The sequence below is a fragment of the Protopterus annectens genome, chromosome 16.part0, assembly GCF_019279795.1.
Source record: "Protopterus annectens isolate FY-2018-M chromosome 16.part0, PAN1.0, whole genome shotgun sequence".
In the NCBI taxonomy this organism is placed as follows: domain Eukaryota; kingdom Metazoa; phylum Chordata; order Ceratodontiformes; family Protopteridae; genus Protopterus; species Protopterus annectens.
Genome location: NC_056750.1, coordinates 473,439,218 through 473,461,176, shown reverse-complemented (window position 1 = coordinate 473,461,176; position 21,959 = coordinate 473,439,218).

The window sequence follows — 21,959 nt, the reverse complement described above, 5'->3', positions numbered from 1 at the left end:
AATGAAGGATTTTCTTTTAGACTTCAAATCTTAGGAAGATCTTAGTAAACACCTGTAATTTAGAAGTGTACATTTTTGAATCATGAAGCAGATGCTAAAATTGTATTCTTCTTAGTTAAATACATTTAGCTATAATTACTCTGTCTTTTTTGAGCGTGGTGGCTCTAAATGGGGGGAGGGGCAAATCTATTATAATGTTGCTTAAGGAAGGGTCTTGATATTTTTAAACTAAGAATTTCAGAATATTTTGTTTTAAAAGTACTGAATTTATCCATAGATGCCAAAATTCCCAGAAATCTCAGACTGAATAGTTTTCATCTGGTTTCTAGTAAAAGATATTTATCTTCCATGTTACTCATTTCTATAACAAATTTAGCTTTCTCGGATTCCAAGATGGCCGCCGACTAGTCTAGTCCTTACTCTCTGAGCTCCTCACAGCTATTTAACTTTTGTTTTTTTTTTTACAACTTTATATCAACCGTTTTCCTCAAATTTTTATACTAAAAGATTTTATAAATCTTTTTCTATGCATTTGGATTATTTTTTCTTCTGGACTTATTATCCTGGGATTTATTTTACCTCAGAACATTCTTGGTCTCTCTGCTGCTGGGACTCCTACTGCTCCAGTCTGTTCCTGGTTCCTGGTATCCTGTTGACTGCATTCCATTTCTGGGCATGGCTACAAAATCTGACTCCATGGAGACTCAGCCTACAAAGGCCAAATATACTTCAATGCTCTCTCCTGAAAAAAATTCAGGTTCAAAAAGACTGAAATCATCTAGACAACCTACAGAAACTATTAATGTAAGTAATAAAGATTTAAATGGCTCAAATTTCCTTTTAGAAGAACTAAAAATAGCATTAAAACCAATCCAAAGTGCTATACAAAACTTTTCAGAACAGTTTGCAGACTTTAGTAAATCTTTAAAGCAAATAAACGATAGTATTGTTACTATTGAAAATAAAATCTTAGCTTTGGAAGTTAAAACAGACTTATTGGAAAGTGACTTTAAATCTAGAGATAAAACTATTTCAGATTTACAAGCTAAAATATTGGATCTGGAAGCCAGGAGTCAAGAAATAACATCATTATTCGTGGTTTACCTGAATCTTATGACAATAAAAACTTGTTATCTGTGACTAAAAATATCTTTGAAACACTGTTAAATTGTGAAGCTTCTTCAAAATCTATAATTGTAGAGAGAGCACACAGAGCACTGCGCATACAAAGCAAGATTCTTCTACACCAAGGTTAATTTATACTAAGTTACTAAACTTTCAAGACACTTTCCAGATCCTAGAAACTGCTAAAACAAAGAAACAATTCATATGGAAGTCTCACAAACTATCATTTTCCCAAGATCTTCCTGCACAGATCAAATTAAATAGACAAAAACTAGCCCCTATTGTGCTGACTTGATAAAAGAGGGATTAGATTTGAATGGCTTATCCTAATACCTTGTCTTTCACAGCTAATGACAGAAGATTTGTATGTTCAGATCCTAAAGATGCAAAAGACATTTTTCTTAAAACATTTAAAAAGCTTCCTGACACTGTATCTTAATATTCTACTGTTAAAGAACTACAATAAGGTTTGATTTTTTCATTTCTTTACTCTGACAGTATTTGTGTTACATGATTTGTAATTCTGGTGTGACATAATTATATTAGCTTAAGAACTTGTCATGTAATTTACACATGATAGATTTGGTGTGACAGTGTGCAGTGACAGGATATATGCTTGTTAGATTTGTGTGGATTAATAGAAGCATTTAAATTGCTGTATTTACTTTTTCTCTTTCTATCACATATGCTTGCTGTGTAAATAGATAATATGTTAATTTTACTACAAGCTTTTGAGTTACAGCCTTCTGTGTAAGCTAAATGATTTTTGGAAGGAAAAACATTCCATCTCAACATTCTAGCAAGAAAATCTTCCCCTCAGAGTTCCAGCTGATGCTCTGCATGAACATGCGCACTACAGTCTCTCTGAGATGGATGGTGATGTCATCATTTGTGAGGAAAGAAGGACAGTTTCAAATACACAAGTCTGCTTGTTTTCAACAAGTATTCAATAGCTAACTTTTAATAGATCTGGCTATTATTTAAAGTGTTTTCTCTTCATAAATGAAGGTTGCTTTTAAATTTAAACAGATTCATGTCACATAATATATTCAGTGACTTTTAGTGTGTCTGCATGACTTCAAAGCAAGCTGCTACTTTCATAAAGCAGAGTGAAAATGTTTCTGGAAACAAATGAACAGGTTAGTTATATATATTAAAATTCTAAAGGATGTGTAAGGAAATGAACATATTTTCCTATTCAGAATATTTTTTCATACAATATTTTATTTTATACTGAAGTGTTTAATTTGACAAATGTTACAAAGTATACCTGTTCATATGAAAGTTTCATGTTCTTTCTATTCTCTGCTCTCTTTCTTCTCAGAGGCTGGATGTGATATTTATGATTAGTAGTTTATGTTTAAGAAACCCTTTACTTATTTGAAAGGTTTGAAATAACTATCTTTAATATGATTAGCTGAATCTACCTGTATATATTTAAGCCCTTAGATTTACTGCATTTAGCTTGCTTGTTTCTGTTTTAATTAGATGTTCAAAATGTTTACTTTAAAAGCCTTGTCTTTTCATGCTGTTTTGCTATGTTACATCTATAGCTTAGAAGAATAGTATGGCTACATAACCTAACAGAGTCATTAGTAAAATATTCAAAAAGTAGATTTAAAATTATATGTATGCACATTGTTGTACATTCAGTCTAATATATATGATGCTGTTTAAGTTACTATTTAATAATATAATTATACTTTATTCATGTATATTAACTAGTGTTAAAAACCTTACAGCTTATAATATTTCATTTTGAATAGTTCCTGTACTACTAGTATCTAGTTAATAGATGCATCTCCAGACTGAATTGTTTTTCATTTTGAGATATGGTTGCTTGGTAGTTGTTTTTTGCTTTATTTGAATTATAACTAAATACTCATTCTACAGGTATTAGTGCTTTTATCATACTAATGGTCATGTTGATTAATGAAATTATCACTAAAGTACTAAAGAAGGTTCAGTAGATAGTGCATGACTATTATCTTTAGTTCAGTAATGCTATGCTTATTTACTTATATTATAATGTTACCAGTTGGTTTTGTTATACTTATATATGTTATCTTACATATCTTTCAGTTTTAATTGTATTACTTCTTATGATAGAGTGTTCTAGTTAAGCATAGTGTGATTTATTTATTATTTACTTGTTTCTCTTTCTCTTGAAGTACTTGAGGAAATACAGTTAATCACTATAAATTTCAATTTAAGGATAGGAGCTTTAGATTAGTATTAGAAGTAGGGATTAAGCATGTTGGACGTCTTGAAATTAGTTAATTTTGTATATATTTTTAGTAGTATTACTTGGACTTTATGTTATGTTAGGCTTCCTTTGAGTAAGTTGTATTCTAACTTGAGGTTATTATTATCTATAATTACAATGTTTTTTTTATGTTCTTCTGCTCTTCCTTTATCACATGGGGATTGGTGGGTAGGCACTAGGGTTAGGATAAAGGTTATTATTATACATTTCATAGTTCTTAAAAACTTTTTCTTTTTTTCAACAAATGTTATTTGATGACTTGCTTGAATACTTAAAGACTGTTTTTCTTTTATTTTTTTCTTCTTCTTTTTAATGTTGTGTTGGATTTGCACCTTGAGTTCACTTTTATAGCATCAATAATGATTATACTTGCAGAATATGCCTGTTGACATAATTTTAGATTCTTGGAATGTCAGAGGCATTCAAGATAAAGCGAAAAAGTCACTATTATTTCATATGATCTTTAAATCACAGGCTAACATTTGTTTTATTCAAGAGACCCATATTTCATGTATTGATTGGAATAAAGAGTTAAAAAAAATGGATCAAAAAGATTATAGCTTCAGGTGACTCATCTAACTCCAGAGGTGTAGCTATAATCATTAAACAAAAATTCATTGGGAATATTATTGATGAGAAATTTGATGATGAGGGGATGTGGTGCTTATTTACCGCTTCTATTGCTGGTTTGGACAAACCCTTATTAATTTTAAATCTATATGGCCCATGTAATTCACAACATTTGTTCATTTTAAAAATTTACAATATTCTTGCATCCTATAAGGATCATCATATTATAGTGGGTGGTGACTGGAATGCAGTTATAAACCCTGTAATTGATCGTTCCCGCTCCACTGGCACCTATAATCTTCAATCTACCCTGGCTATAAATGATTTGATGACAGAATATAATTTAATAGATCCCCTCCGCACTGTTAAAAGTATAAACAAGAATGATATATATACTTATTATTCTAAGTGCTATCATTCGTGGTCCAGATTAGACTTCTTTCTAATTTCAGATTAGATTTCAAAATATATTGTGGACTTTACTACAGAACCCAGATTCTTTTCGGATCACTCAAATATTTCACTAAAATTGAACATAAAACCCAATATCAAAAATAAAACTATGTTTAATAAGTGGACCTTAAATAATAACTTATTGTCAAATGAAGATATTTGCAAACAAGCGTCAGAAATCCTAAATGAAATGGTGAATAGTCTTGAATCATCTGACATTCCTTATGACATACAATGGGCTGCATGTAAAGCAAGATTAAGAGGTTTATTTATTAGTAAAGCTGCTTTTTTCAAAAAACAATACTTTAAGAAAGAGGAATTCTTAAAATCAAGAATTTCTTCGTTGGAAAATCATCTTAGTCTGAACTATGATGCTACTTTAGAAAAACAAATTTTTGATTGTCAGAAAGATTTAATTCTGCTTCACCAAAATAACCTCTCCTTAGCTGAACAAAAGCTACTTGCTTCATATTCAGAGTGGGCCCAGGTTCCATCTAAATTGTTAGCGAGAATTATTAAAGTTAACTTCAGAAATCCAAATATTACATCTTTATCTTATAATAACAGATTATATAATACTGATGAAGAGATTATTCAACTTTTCACCTCTCTTTACACTGAGTTATATTCAGGTTCTTCTAATTCTGTTAAAGATAATCACTCAAAACTCTTTTTAGACTCTTTGCAGTTCCTAAACTTAATGATAATCAGCAAAACTACTTTCTACCCCTATATCGGTACAAGAAATCTTGGATTCAATAGATAATCTTAAATTGGGTAAATCTCCGGGACCTGATGGTTTTACTCCAGAATTTGCAAAACTTTCAAATTGGTAGTTCTTCCCTTTCTATTTAAAGTTTACAATCACATAAGAGTTAATGATATCTCAGATATTCATTGGAACACATCCAAAACCATTCTAATTCTAAAAATAATAAAGATAAATCTGACCCAGTAAATTATAGACCCATTTCTTTAATTAACGTGGATATTAAGATTCTGTCATCTATTCTGGCTAACAGATTGAAACGGATTTTACCCTCAATTATCTCGTCAGATCAATCAGGTTTTATGTCTCAGAGACATGCTTGGGATAATACTCTATCTTTAGAGACTATACTTCATCTCATTAAGAAAAATCCAAACCCTATATATGCTTTGATTATAGATGCATCAAATGCCTTTGACAGAGTATGTTGGAACTTTCTATTTCAAACTATGTTATGTTTTAATATTCCCTTATTCTTTATAAATTTTTTAAAAGTTTTATACAAGAATATGTTTACTAGACTATACATTAATGGTCAATTTTCTGCTCCGATAAAGATCACTAAAGGAACAAGATAGGGTTGTCCATTGTCCCCTTTTCTTTTCAACATTTATTTAGAACCTTTGCTATTGTTTATTACTCAAAATACTTTTCATAACATCCCTAGAATTCTTAATACTAATATTCATTTCCCTGCTTTTGCGGATGATTTAGTAATCTACTTTCAAACTCCATTATCTGATTACAGAAAAATAATGAATTCTATTGATTATTTTTCTTTGGTTTCCAACTATCTTTTAAATTCTACAAAACTCATATTTTTCCCTTAAATCATTTAGCACACAAATCTTTTTGTTTCCAGACGATCATTTTCAGTTTACTTATAATATAAAATATTTAGGAATCAATTTAGAACACAATAATAGATCTTCCTTTCAAAATAATATTAATAAATTATGGAACTCTATATTGTCTGATATGGACAGATGGAAGCATCTAAACATTTCATTTCTTTCAAGGGTGGCCATTATTAAAATGAATATTCTGCCTAAATTTCTTTACCAATTCTCATCATCTGATCAGATAATTTCAAAAAATTTTTTTTGAGTCTGTAAATAAAGCTTTGGCAAAATTCATATGGTTCCCTAAATCTGTTAGAATTTCCTATTCTAGATTGGCATTTTCGAAGGACAAGGGAGGTTTGAGTTTACCTAATCTTTATCTATATTATTTGATTGTCTCATCCAATAAACTTCTTACTATCTCTAAATTCAATAACACTTCTTATCCAAATCACTCTTTATGGATAAAATTATGGTATAATTATGTCATTTCTAATAATTTAAATCCTGAAGCTATTCCCTTTATCTCTCTGGATAGTTTATTTATTAAAAATATATCTACAGTATTTAAACAAAAGATTAGAGATTTCCAAACCTTACTCAAAATGTGTAAATTAGAAAAGATCTCGCACCATGTTCAGCCAATTCATCTAAACCCAAATATATTATTGGACAATAAACTTTTGAACTTAACAAACTATCCTTTAATTAAAAATCTAAAAGTAGGAGATGTTTTGAAATATCTTGACTTGCCTTTATCTGACTGGCGTAAGTTATTGAAAGTAAACTGGAATTACTCACCAATTCTTACACAACTAAGAGCAATAATTGAAAACAAATTTGTATGTCTGGTCCCCATAGACTCACAATTGAAAAACCTTAACACGATTATCAAAATACTTTCATCATCTGATAAAATGCTCTCAAACTCATATAAATTAATTAATTCTTTAATGATGGACCACAACTGTCTTTTATCTAATGTTTGGTTGAATTATAATTCCCAATTGTCAGAATCTCAGAAAGTCCTGGCTATTAGACACACTAAGGAATTTATCCCTTTTAAAAATTAGCATACACACAATTAATGATTAATAATGATGCCTACTTTACCCCAATCAAATTAAACAAATTTAACCCAAATAAGTCCCCTTCGTGTTCATGCTGTTCTCATCCCCAAGCAGACCTCCTTCATATTCTATGGTATTGTCATTTTTCTCACAGATTGTGGACATCTTTGAAAGTCAGACTGCAGAAAATGGGATATCAAAAATCCACGTTGACGTGGGAATTTGCTATTCTACATATTCCATTGATTCATCTTTCAAAAGTTGATATTTATGTTATCATTTTTATTTGCTCATTACTAAAACTTTATATAATACAAAATTGGATTGATCGTTCTAAATTAAAATGGGTTACTTTCCAGAAAATGGCTTTTAAATTTATTGATGCTCAAAGATACTTAGGTGGGAGTCTAAAAAAAAAAAAGCTGTTAGAAAGGTTGTGTTAGAAAAGGTTCTAAACATACTAAATAGTTAATGTTAAATATTTTTTTTTTTTTTTTTTCTCTCTCAGGTTGCCTAACTTGTATATAGTGTACATATGGTGTATGTTTTACTTCTAAATAATTTATCAAAATCTCAGGAAGGTTGTTATCACTAGATGAATTGTTATATGTTCATTTATGCCTTCTTGTTATGTATAATCTTTTAATTGTCTTGCTATTCATATAATTAATAAAAAAATTTTTGAGAAAAAAAAAGCTTTCTATCCATAGATGCTAAAATTCCCAGAAATCTCAGATTGTATTGTTTTCATCTGGTTTCTAGTAAAATACATTTATCTTCCACGTTACTCATTTCTATAACAAATGTAGCTTTCTTTTGCTTCACATAAGAGTTTTTTGCTTTAGGTCAAAAACTTGCACTTCCAGTGAAGCTAGTCATTGTAAACTGCATGCAGTTTGAGTATTCTGTTGTAAAATTTTCTAAGGTCACTCAAGTCTTTCTGCATTTGAAATCAAGTCAATTTTTGTATCATTTTCTGAGTCCAGGTTGGAGGACTTTCTGTTCTCAATGCCCACCCCCCCAACGTCCATGGTCATTTAGATGTACCCCCCAGGACTACATAAAAAGAGACATGGAAGAGCTTTCAGATCATGTGGTTCAGGCAGGTATGACCCTAGCCCTGAGTGGCATCCTGCCTTCGCCCAGAATGATACCACAGTATAAGGACAAAATGATTGGCTTCAACAATTGGCTAAGCTTCTGTTGTCATTCAAAGGGGATCCATTATCTGCCTGGGATGACATGATTGCCAGAGATGATCTGCACCTGTCGCCCTGGGGATTCCGGTTACTGGCTAAGGCTCTTGCCACCCCTATAGTGCCTTTTTTAGACAAAGTTCAAAAGACAAAACCACCACCGTAACAGGTACAAGCATGCAAAATCTGAAGGTAATGCTACTAATGCTAGAAGTCTAAACCTCAAAATGCACTCTCTCAAGGCACTCCTAAAAATGGAGAACATCAATATCTGTGCAGTAACTGAGACCTGGTTTAAGGCTCCAGAGAGCACCCCTGCAATACCAGGCTACAACTCTTACCACAATTTTTGTCCACCAAACCAGGACCGAAACACTAAAGGTGGAGTGTCCATATTCATCAAGGATATTCACAACACCAGGCTAGTTACCCAACACAATGAGTCTGAAATTCTCCTGGTGCAACTAACACTAGGTAAGACTGCAATCCAAATTGTAGCTTGCTACATATCTCCCACCATGCCCCAAGATTCTCACTACACCTTTCTAAACATACTGGAAAATATTAAGATACAACCAAACACCCTAATACTGGGTGATTTCAACTACCCTGCCATTAACTGGGAAAACTACTCATGTACCAACACCTTTGCCCAATGGTTCTTGGAATTCATAAATTCCAATGCCCTGGGTCAACTAATCCTTAGTCCCACCAGGGGCTCCAATATCCTAGACCTGGTGATTACCAGCATGGGAGATCAATGCTCCACACCTATTGTCACTCCCTGGTTGGTCAGGTCTAACCATAAGCTAATCCCCTTGACATCCACATCCCACCCTCCAGTAAGAAAACCTCTTAAAAAAAAACTTCTCCAAAGCCAACTTCATGCTACTCACGTCAGAAGTGACAAACTTCTTGACACCCCTGCAGGCGGGAACTGAAGGTTCGGCTGCTAAATCCTACACCAAGGCACTGTACGGGTGCATCCACTCAAGCATGAATCATGCCAGCCCCAATAGAACCAAGACACTCTCCTCCAAAAAAAAGGAAGCCAATCTGGTGGTCCCTTGCCATAAACAAACTTTACAACAAAAGGAAGAAACTGTTGCAGAAAAAGAGGAAAATCCCAGGATGCAAAAAACTCCCTTACCAGCCTCAGTAAGAAGCTGAGATCCCTCATAAAATCCTCCAAAGCTAGTTACGAAAATAAAATTGCCGATTCCAAAGACAACCATAAGACATTCTATAGCTATCTCAAGAATCTAAATGGCAATGCTCAGATATGTTCTGAGCTACAACAGAATGTCATTAAATATACTGATCCCAAGGATATTGCCAGTATCCTGGCAGATCGATTCAGTGCAAACTTCACCCCCCCCCCCTTACCCACTAAAGGGCCCATCTCAATACTGAAAGATTGCCAAATTCTGCTAATAATGGTTACACAGGTAAAAAATGCACTCTACAAAGCTAAGAACACAGCATCCATGGGACCAGATGACATCCCAGGCTGTGTACTACATGAGCTACAAAATGAACTCGCACCTCACCTAAGTGTCATGTTTAATCATAGCCTCACCTCAGACTTCGTGCCCACTGACTGGTGCACAGCTGCAGTTATGCCACTCCACAAGGAGGGCTCCACAGAACTACCGCCCCATCAGTCTGACGAGCCTGATCTGCAAGGCCATGGAACGTATTATCATGGAACTTATAAACAAAGACATTGATAACCTTCAAACACTGGACCCCATGCAGTTTGGGTTTGTGAAGGGCTGATCTTGTCTCCTGCACCTGATTGACTTCTTCGAAGCAGTCTCCAGAGCTGTGGACAAGGATAAGGTGGTCCACACAGCCTATCTGGACCTCACCAAGGCCTTCGACACCATCCCCCACTCTGAAATCAGATAAAATTACTAAGCTGGGCATTAATCTCTATGTCACTTGATGGGTTGCCAACTGACAGAACCCAGACTGTAAAAGTAGCAGACTCCAAATCAAGCTCCAGACAAGTGACAAGTGGAGTACCTCAGGGTGCTGTACTGGGACCGCTCTTGTTTGGCATCTACTTCTCTGAAATACAGGCCAACACTAAGAGACTCTGACTAACAAAGTTCACAGATGACTGCAAACTGAGAGTCATTACTGAATCCCCAAATTATGTGGATATTCTACAAAAGGGCCTTACAGAAACAGATGCTTGGTGCCAGAGCCATGGGCTTAAGCAAAATGCAAGAAATGTATAGTTATCCCCTTTGGGGAAAAACATGTATCTGTGAATTACCACATAGGTGGCAGTACACTAAACACCAAAAATGTGATGAGAAACTTAGGGACACAGGTGGACAGTGGTTTCACCTTCAATAACCACATCACCACAACAGTCAGGAAATCCTTCTATGTGGCACACCTCATCACGAAGGGCTTTTCGTCCAGAAAAAAGGTCATTGTCCCACTTACTCATCCCTCATTAGACCCATTATAGAATAGAATGCCCCATTTGGTATGTACCTCTCAAGACATCTGCAACAACTGGAAAGCCGCATAAATACATCACTAAAAGAATCACAGGCCTAAAGCAGATGCACTATGCTGACCGTCTAAAAAAACTCCAGCTACACTCTGTCGCATATTGTCTACTCAAGAGGCGATCTCTGCTTAACATACAAGGCCATGTCAAACCCAGAGCGGTTAGACATGCTACAGTTAAAGAAATCCCAATCCCTCAGAGACACATGCTCCAGGAATATAAACCTTGTCATCACAATGAACAAAACATGCTGGAGGGATAGGTTCCTGACCAAGAGACTCCCCAGACTCGGAATAGACTGCCCATACATGTCAAGCAGAGTGCCTCTTTGGCCCTCTTCAAAAGGAACCTTGATGATTGGATGAGAGATAGGAAATTCACACTGGGGATCACGTCAGTCACCCTGCTAGATAGGGGTCTAGGGAAGTAAATACTGTGGGAAGAAATAGCCAGGGAATTGTTATGGCTAGGCTTGTATAGGCCCTAGTGCCGATAGGTTCATAGGTTGGTACTAGGCTATTTATTTTCCCTGTAGTCATTTTCTGACTTAAATTTGTTAACTTAAGATCATTTGAACAACTTGTCATATGTAGACTTTTTTGTAAACATCTTTATTACATTATCACTTAAGACATGGGCAAACATACATTAACATAAAAGAAAACAAACCACTTGTATTGTTCTCACAATTTCCATTTGTTTCTATGCAATTTGTGCTTTATTTTAAGAACAGATATGACTGTATAATACTAGAAGAAAGTGGAATGAATACCTGTTAACTACAGACTTCTGCTGAACAGGTGCCAGTCTCTCCTTCATTGGTCAAGTCTTCTCGCACCTTTCAGAATAAAAAGTCTTAACACACTGTAGTTCCGTTCATACTTTGTTATTCTCAGTGGAGGTAGATGTCAACAATAACTGAATCAAATCTTAGTGTCCTTAGCTTCTGCATTCATCATACTGTCCATAAACTGTCTACTCAGAGCTGTAATGCCTCCAATAGTAGTGCTGATAATGTGCACAGCTTCGTATTATGATCCTCTTGAATAATGTTATTAATATTCTGGAATGCTGGACATTTGACCTGCGTTCTGCACTTATATTTGAGTGTCTGTACTGCAATGACTTTCTGCTTATCAGTCTAAATGAACTAATTTGACTGACTGGGTCTGAAGTATCTAACAGTAAAACTCTGTAAATGTCTACACGCCTCCTTAACCTTGATTCCCAAGCCTTGTACCATACAAACAGAATGTTTTTCTACTCAAATGTACTGCACATTATGTTCTTATCAGTCTTTTTGACTGAAGGTTATTGTCACTGACTGAAAGTGTTATGTACACTGCGATGGCTTGCATTAATATGGCTACATTTCTAGACTTGTGCAAAAAGAATACTGTACCTTTGACTAACAAAACATTTAAATTAAACCTGATCCTGCAAACCCCCCCCCCCCCAAAGATACCTGGACACACACAGATATCGGTCTCTGTATTTACTTTAAAATACAAAATTTAAAATGAAGACAAAGACCTAACCTTACATTTTCAGGCCTATGCAAGAACTATTTACTAACTGTATTTATGTAGGATTTATTCTGTAACAACTGTCTCTGAAATTACTGAAATGGGATTCACTTCTGTAACTACTTTATAAATGTATTAATATGGTCTGCAAAGGCTTCTATAATGATCACTAGAACCAATATAAAATCATTTTCCTTTAGCTGGTAAATAAACTTGCAATTTTAATTTTGACTACTACATGTTACTCAACCATGATTTAATTATAACTGGCAAACTTTCTTACAGCTATAATATACTTATGCTGAAGCATAATTACCATACACTTTATTAACATGTCCGTAAATCTTCCACTAGAGTTGTTACTAATAATCCTATTTTCCTTTTTAATTTCTATGTGCTGTAATAGATGTCTGCATATTAAATATTCTGTAACTATCACTGTGCGGTAATAGTGTGAGTACCTTTACTAAAAGCTATGGTTTCTGTATTTCATCTCTATACCTTTGCATATCTTGTCAGTGTTTAACTTTCTGTCTAACATACAATACATTATTATGCAAGATACACTGTATCTGCAACTTAATTAACAAATTAAGCCTGACATGTTATTCCTTGAGTATATTAAATAACTATTACCACCTACTCTTTAGCTAACTTATCTTAATAAGCCTGTTACAAATAATTCTGTCACTTACCCCTAATGACTGAATAACGGGTAGTGTGATGTAATGCATGTTGTAAACAGACTAGTAATGCTGTTATAAATGTATGAGTATAAATGCTGTATTCTGAAATTTGACTGAAATGTAGTAGACTGAACTCATAACCATGTATGAATGTCATATTCTAAAACTTGACTGAAATTTACACTAAGTGATAAATGTTAAACTACCTAAACTAATACTGAATGAATAAAAATTCCTGCCAATGTTACCGGAACACAGATAAAAGCATAAACTGAAATCTGGTAAATGTTATATTCTGGAAACTAAACCATCACTAGAAGGAATACCTTTTTTTCTGTCAGTATAATTTGAATAACTTTGAAAGCATAAACTGAAATTTGGTAAATATTATTCTGGAAACTAAACAATTAATAAAGGAATACCTTTGTTCCTGTCAATATAATTTGAGCATTGATAAACTGAAAACTAATACTCTTACACAATTGTCTGAAAACATAAAAATACTTGCTTTAACTCTACTTTGCATTTTTGGCTTTGCACTCATGATTAAACCACACCAACTGTGGGTAAATCTTCGGTTATTGCTTTAATGTACCATAGTGAAATAGACCTATATTACAAATAAACTGTTGCATCAGTATCTGAACTGAAACTGCACTACAATGAAATGGAAAGGCCGTAACTTCATTTTTAAATTAAACGGAAACCTCAGTGGCCTTGTTTTTTCCTGTCATAACCTCAAATGAAACTATAGTAGTAATTTGACACTGTATTAACAGTTGTTGCCGCGGTGGTGCAGCGGTAGCATTGTTGCCTCACAGCAAGAGGTTCTCCCGTTCGATTCTCGGCTGGAGTGCGGGGAGTGCCTTCTGTGTAAAGTCTGCATGTCCTCCCCGCGGTTGGGTGGGCGTTTGAAAGACATGTGTAAATGGACGTGCCTTGGTTGAATGTCAAGCTGGCACCTCGGTGTTCATGAAAATCTACTGCCAATCATTAGTGGACCGGAGTTCCGCTGTGGCGACCCCTAACTGGGAAAAGCCAAAAGACAAACAACAACATTAACAGTTGTTGCATTTCTGCACCGTTATAAAATTAATTAGAATCTAGGTTCAGCTTCTGGTTGGCTCACTGTTGTAAGAATTGATGTGACTGTAGAATACTGGAAGAAACTTGAACGAGACTGTATTGAACGTCTAGCTGTTAACTACCCAGACTTGTGCTGAACAGGTGTCAGTCTCTCCTTCGTGTGCCAAATCTTCTTCTATCTTTCAGAATAAAGTCTGCATACACTGTAGTTTGGTTAAGAATGCTTTATTATGCAAAGTGGAGGGCAAATTCAACATTATCTGCATCAAATCTTAATGTCCTTAGCTTCTAAACTCATTATACTGTCTATAAATTCTGTATTCAGAAATGTACTGTCTCCAATAACAGTGCTGATAATTATGTTGGTAGCTTTAGCAGTCATATTCTGATCCTCTTGAATAACATTAATATTCTGGAATGTTGGATATTTGATTCCTCTGCACGTATACTAGAGTATCTGTACTTCAATGACTTTCTGCATTTCACTCCAAGCTAACTTAACTGACTGTGTTTGAAGCATCTTCTAATAACAACAAAAAGCTGTACATCTCTACATGCCACCTTAACCTTGGTTCCAGAACCTTGTACCATACAAGCAAAATGTCTGTACTTAAATGTACTGCACATTCTATTGTCAGTGTTCTTGACTGAAGATTACTTTCATTGATTGGAAGTGCCTTTACTGAAACTGTACGCATACTGTGAAAGCCTGTTTTAATATGGTGGCATTTCTAGACTTGTGCAGAGAATACTGTGTTTTGTTAGACAAAAATATATTTAAATGAAACTTGATCTTACACTTACTTTTTCTAAAGATCCCTATTCCAGTTCTTTAATCTCTTCTACATTCAATACTTCAAATACAGTTGGTTTAGACTTTAATTTCCATTTTCTAGTAATTGTGTTTTTTTTTTTTGGGGGGGGGGGTTGGCCAACAGAATTAAATTCAGTAAGGCCTTACTATGTCTAAGCAGTTCAGATCCTGTGTTCCAGCTCAAAAAATCATGTCCTTGGTTACAGCCATTTGCTCATCTAATATTTCCTACAGAGTATGCTGTAGGGAATTTTTTTTAAATTTGCCAACTCCAAAATTTGCTAACTACCCGAGGAAAAATTTAAGTCTACTTCAGGTATTAAACAAAACACCCATGAAAACACTTCCAAACCTAGATCCTAAAACTTCTGGACTGTTTCTTACTTGTGAGTCATATACATGTCCTCCCATTTTTCTTCTGAAAACTGCTTTTCCAGTCTCTTCTCACTATTTTTAACCTCATCTAACTGATTCTTATAGTTGCCATGCAATCATTTTATATGCCATACTAATCTTTTTTTAACAGCAGCTTTAGCAAGATTCAACTAAACCCCTCACCAGAGCAGGTCTTTCACTTAAGATTCCCCCATCTCTTTGCCTATACTGTAATATCAATCCCTGGTAGTAAAGGCAATCTCAAGCCTGCAGCCCAAATGTTTTCTTGCCTTCATCTCACTTTTACCTTTCCCTCTCCAGTTACTTGCTCCCAATATGGTTCCTTTGCCAGGTTTCTCTGGTATATTTCATCCCAAATTTGACTATTTTCTGTATCCCTACCTGCAGTTATCTCTAGTAGCAAAATCTCCTTGTGCTGGCTTAGTTCTTAGAATACTTTCTGCTAATTTATAAATATAATATTCTGTATGACTATTATTCTCCATAAGCCTCTGCATTTAACATCTCCCCCTCTGTTTCTTGAACTTTCCCTGCTTCATCATCATCCCTTCCATTTCAAATTATAACCTTCACCTCGTTATATATACACAAAAATATGTGTGTGTGTATATAAAGTGGAGTGTACACACCCCTGTTAAAATGTCAGTTTTTTATATAAAAAAATGAGACCACAATAAATCATTTTAAAACTTTTCCCACCTTTAATGTGACCTATAACCTGTACAATTCAATTAAAAAACAAGCACATTTGTTAGGGGAAAAATATAAACAATAAAAAGTACAATAAGCTCGTTGCATAAGTGTGCACACCCTTAAACTAATACGTTGTTGAAACACCTTTTGCTTTAATTACAGCATTCATTCTTGGGTACACACCTGCCATCAATTAGAGAGACACTGATTAACCCCAAATAAAGTTCAGCTGTCCTAGTAGAATCTTCCTGACATTTACTCAGTTGCCTGCAACAGCAAAAGCCATGCTTCACAGAGAGCTTACAAAGCATCAAAGGGATGATGGGATCTCATTATTGAAAGGTAAGTCAGGAGAGGGGGTACCATAAAATTTCCACAGCATTGGATATACCATGGAACATGGTGAAGACAGTCATCAAAGTGGAGAAAATGAGGGACAACAGTGGCATTGCAAAAAAACTGGATGTCCCTCCAAAACTGATGAAAACTGGTCAGGCTGGCTGCCAAGAGACCTACAGCAAACACTGAAGAAGCTGCAGGAATTTCTTGCAAGTACTGATTGTGTACTACTTGTGACAACAATCTCCCGTAGTCTCCATATGTCTGGCCTATGGGATAGGGTTGCAAGACAAAAGCCTTTTCTTACACAGAAAAACATCCAGACCCAACAAAAATTTGCAAAACAATACATCAAGTCTCTCAAAAGCATGTGGGAAAATGTGTTATGGTCTGAAGAGACAAAGGTTGAATGTTTTGGCCACAATTCCAAAAGGTGCAAAAACAACACTTCGCAACACCATCTCCACGGTGAAGCATGCTGGTGGCAGTATCATGATTTGGCATTGCTTTTCTTCAGCTGGAACTGATGCTTTAGTCAAGGTGGACGGAATTATGAACAGTTCCAAATACCAGTCACTTTTGGCCTACAATCTTCAGGCATCTTCTAGGAAGATGAGGAGGAAATTTCACCTTTCAGCATGACAATGACCCCAAGCATATGTCCAAATCAACAAAAGAATGATTTCACCAGAAGAAAATTAAAGTTTTGGAATGGCCCAGCCAGAGCCTAGAACTAAATCCAATAGAAAATTGGTGGTGTGACCTGAAGAGGGGCTGTGCACAAGAAATGCCCTTGCAATCTGACAGATTTGGAGCGCTTTTGCAAGTAAGAGTGGGCAAATACTGCCAAGTCAAGATGTGCTATGCTGATAGACTCCTACCCAAGAAAATTGAATGCTGTAATTAAAGCAAAAGGTGCTTCAACAAAGTACTAGTTTATGCAACCAGCTTATTTTACGTTTTTTTATATTTTTTTCCTCTAACAGATTTGTTTTTCAATTGAATTGTGCATGTTATAGGTCACATTAAAGGTGAGAAAAGTTTTGAAATGATTTATTGTGGTCAATTTTTTTTTTATATTTACAAAAACCTGGCATTTTAACAGGGGTGTGTACATTTTTTATATCCACTCTATATTATATATATATATAATATATATATATGTTCACTTCTGATGCTCAAAATACTGAAATATTGAATTTTAGTATCTCCAGATCAGAGGAATGAAAGTGCAGTTTGTTGAAACTGAGAATGTTCAATGTGCAGTAAATATTTACCAGTGTGTGTGTAATGGGAGGGTAGGGCTCATATAGGTAGGTGTGTTGCTGTTGTGTTAGTGCAACCTTGAAGTTGGTAGATATAAGTAGGGAGGTGCAGGGGGGGGCTCCCCCCCCCCCCCGAGTAGTGTGTGTTTTTTACTTGTTTGTTTTGTGTAGTTTTCTGTCAGGGAGGGTTCAGTGTTTTGCATATTGGTAATGTGGGTTTGCGTTCTTGTGGAGTTTTGTTCTGGTTTCAAGATACTGAAATTCAATATTTCAGTATTTTGAGCATCAGAAGTGAAAAAAAAAAAAAAAAAAAATATATATATATATATATATATATATATATATATACACGCACATATATACACACACACACGTATGCATATGTATGCATAAGTCTTAACTGTATAGCTCTAAAATATCCCTTCAAATTGGCTAATCCTAAACTACTTTGTTCTATTGGAATTATCAGGTTAACCCTCTTAACTCTTGCCTTCTTCTCACCTTAGATAAATTCCTTCAACTCTTTAATTATTGTCCACAACTTCTCCTCTGACTGATAAAAATATGCCTTATCTGCATATAAACTAAATGGACAAACTATTTTCAATGCTTGTATTTTGCTATCCTTATCCACAAAGAGGACATATCAGTTTCTCAGTTGTACTATTTTGCTTACCATCTCTTCCCACATTTTTAGCTGCCATAACAGAAGCCTTCTTAAATCAATACTCCTAACTACTTCTTATTGTGACTCCATAAATATGGATGTTGAATTTCTTGCACGAGTACATAATCTACAGCTGTAGCATTTGTTTCATCTTCATTAATTTTATATCCGGAAAAGACCAACCAAAAATGCACCCAAAGTGCACAATGGAGGTTCAACAAAAACTAAACCATGGTGGCCACAAGAAGATGAAAAACTATAAAGCACTATAGTAATGAACCGCAACTCTTAGCGTCAAACAATTTTACTATGCTTTAGCCAGCAAACTACTTTAGAATAAAACCAAATCCCACACAGCTTGTTTAGATACAAGTTAAAACAAATCAGTAGATTATAGTTTTTCATCTTGTGGGCAATGTGGTTTAGTTTTAGTTGTGTTTATATCCTGAAAGCGAGTTGAAATGGTCTCAAAATGTTCTGCAATACTGAGCTATCCTTGTCTGGATTTATCAGATACAAAATAAATTCAGCATATAAAGCCAACTTTTCTTGATTACCATACCAATTATATCCTTGAATTTCTGCGTCCCTTATTTTCTTTGCTAATTGCTCTAAATATAAAGCAAATAAAGAGGAAACCCCTGCCTAATTCCTCTGTTCAAAAACAACTCATCAGAGATGAACCTTCCCACTTTAATTCTTGCTTTGATCCTTCATATATCCTCATAATTAACCTTATTATTGTATCAAAAAATGCAAATGCTTCCATTGCTCTACTCATAAAATCCTAGCTTAACTCCGCTCCTTCTCTGCATTCAGACCCAGGAACAACAGATGTATTTTTTTTTACATTCTGCTTCCCTCTGGATCATTACTGTTCTATTAATGTTAGCACCACCTTTTCCATACTTTAAGCTAGTATAAACATAACACTTTGCAATCATGACTTAAAATTGAAAGGGGTCTGTATGATTTTGGGTCTGATGGGTCTTTACTGTCCTTAGAAATACAGTCACCACAGCTTTCTTCCAAGATGTTGGTGCTTCCCTTCCATTTAAAATACAGTTAAACAGAATCTTCCAGATATTTAGTTTCTTCTCTCCTATCCTACAAATTTCCACGGAATAACATCGAATCCTGGAGACTTTCAATAAGATTGATTATACATCACCATTTTTATCTCAATCCCTATTATCTTAACTGTTAGTTGTTGAGCCTCATCTTCCTCTAACCTTTGGATAATTAAGTATTCCATAAATATTTCCATTTGTGCTCATTCTTGGTTTCCACATTTCTCTGCTTTATATAAATGTTCAAAAAATTTTCTGAAATATCTCTAAAACCTCTACAGGATTTCTGGTTATTTTCTAAAAGCGTTTGTGCTCTGGAGTTAGCAAAAATAGCTGCTAAATGGCAATCTTTCTAAACCTATGCATATTATCTAGAGACTCCCTTATTTTCTCTAACTACCTACATTTGTGCATCTTATTGTTCTGAGAGATTCCCCTTATTCTGCTATAATTTAACCCTGGTCAGCTTCTCTAATTTCTATTATTTCTTAACCATCTCTTTCATTTCTACTGTGTTTTTAAAGTCCATTATCACTTTATCCCACTCATTAGCTATAACTTCTGAAGATATTTCTATCTTCCCTAATAACTCTCAAATAATTTCCACTACCTATTCCTATCACTTTAATAAGTAGGTGGACATGCCAGTGTCTCATTTTTACTTCATTACTCTAAATTTTCATCTTATATTTTATTGGTGCATGATCTGAAATAGTTATTGGATGTGTGTTGAAGTTTTACGTGCAAATTTTCCTGTGAAACTGTTTCTAGCTAGTCTAGCCTCGTTACTGTACCTTTGGAAGTAATATGTAAATTCCATCCCAGTTCCTATTACTAAATCCATATCTTCCATACCAAATATTTTCACGTTTCTTTTTGTACCCCTTTTTGTTCTATTTTCCCTTCCAGGTCCCCCAATGCATCCTCACTATTGCAAACCAAGTTACAGTCCCCACATAGAAGCAATATTCCCTGCTGAAACCCAATTATTTCTCAAGCTTCAACACAGCAGTGTTTGGTGGAACATACACACACGCCAGCGTAATCATCCTCCTTCACCCTTACTATCACAAATGTAACATTATTGTCACCCCATTCTACTACTACTGGAGCCCCTCTAACAATTAGTATAACCACTCCCCTTTTCCCTTGTCCCTGATATTCTGCCAAATATCCACCACAGATGTACATGTTCATTTCTTTCCAAATGTGTCTCCTGCAGCCTTATTTGTACTCTGCCTTTCTTAACATAATTCAACACTCTTTCCTTTTTCTGTATACCTTTAAGACCATTTACATTCCATATTATGGACAGCCATCATAATGGAAAAAAAGCTATTGTTTCCAACTATTCTACATGACATTGTTTGAATGTTTTATGTTCAACTTTTGTGTTATATGCACACATCGTTTGGCAGGCTGATCTTTTACACTGTTTTTTCTCTCATCTCCATTTGAACTTGTCACATTTTTCAAGAGTTGTTTTTTTTAGATGAGAACTCTCAAGCAAAAAAACTTTACATTTTTAAAATACACCATCTTGTACTAACTTATTACACACACCAAAAACTATGCTTATCCTCAAAAATGAAGTTTAAATCCTTCAGATAGGAATAACTGACCCAAATTGATAACTGCAGCCACAGGCATTACCTAACCTGAAATTAAGGCTGCCCACTATAAAGCTCATGCAACATCTGGTGTTCCCACTTACACTGATTGCTGTCTGTTATTTTATTATTTGTATTCCACTCCCAGATGTGAAAAACAGCTCACATTACTGCACTGGCTCTCTTTAAATAAAACAAAATTGTATACTGTTCTATTAAAAATATTAGGACAGTAGGAAGGCTGACATCTCACTTTCCATAATTTCAGACTATTTCTTACTGAACTGCTTGCCATTGTTCCTTTAAATTTTGCATTTCCTTCAGCAAGATTAATTGCACCTGCAGGTAGCTTGTCACCATCAAAAAGTATTCAGCAATGAATCTTTGCCAATTTCACTTAACAGAAATGTACAGCTGCCTTCAGCTGCATACTTCTGGACTCACACTACCATTTCTTAATGAAAAAAACAAGCAAATACTTTTGCAGATGTAACAAACTTAGCATGTTCATGGATTTCATCATTTTTTACTCATTTTCAAAGCCTACTTGCATAAAAAAAGACTTGTTTACAACAAATGAAGGGCATTAATCTAGACATTCACCCTTGTAAAATAAGAAAAAATATTCTACATACAGTGGGTATTAAAGTTTACACACCCCTGTTAAAATGCCAGGTTTTTGTGATATAAAAAACGAGACCACAATAAATAATTTCAAAAACTTTCCCAGATTTAATGTGACCTATAACCTGTACAATTCAATTGAAAAGCAAGCAAATCTGTTAGGGGGAAAGATATAAAAAAACGTACAATAAGCTGGTTGCATAAGTGTGCGCACCCTTAAAATAATACTTTGTTTTGATTTAATTACAACATTCATTCATTTTTAGGTACACACCTGCCATCAATTAAAGAGACTCTGATCAACCCCAAATAAAGTTCAGCTGTCCTAGTAGGATTTTCCTGATATTTACTCCGTTGCCTGC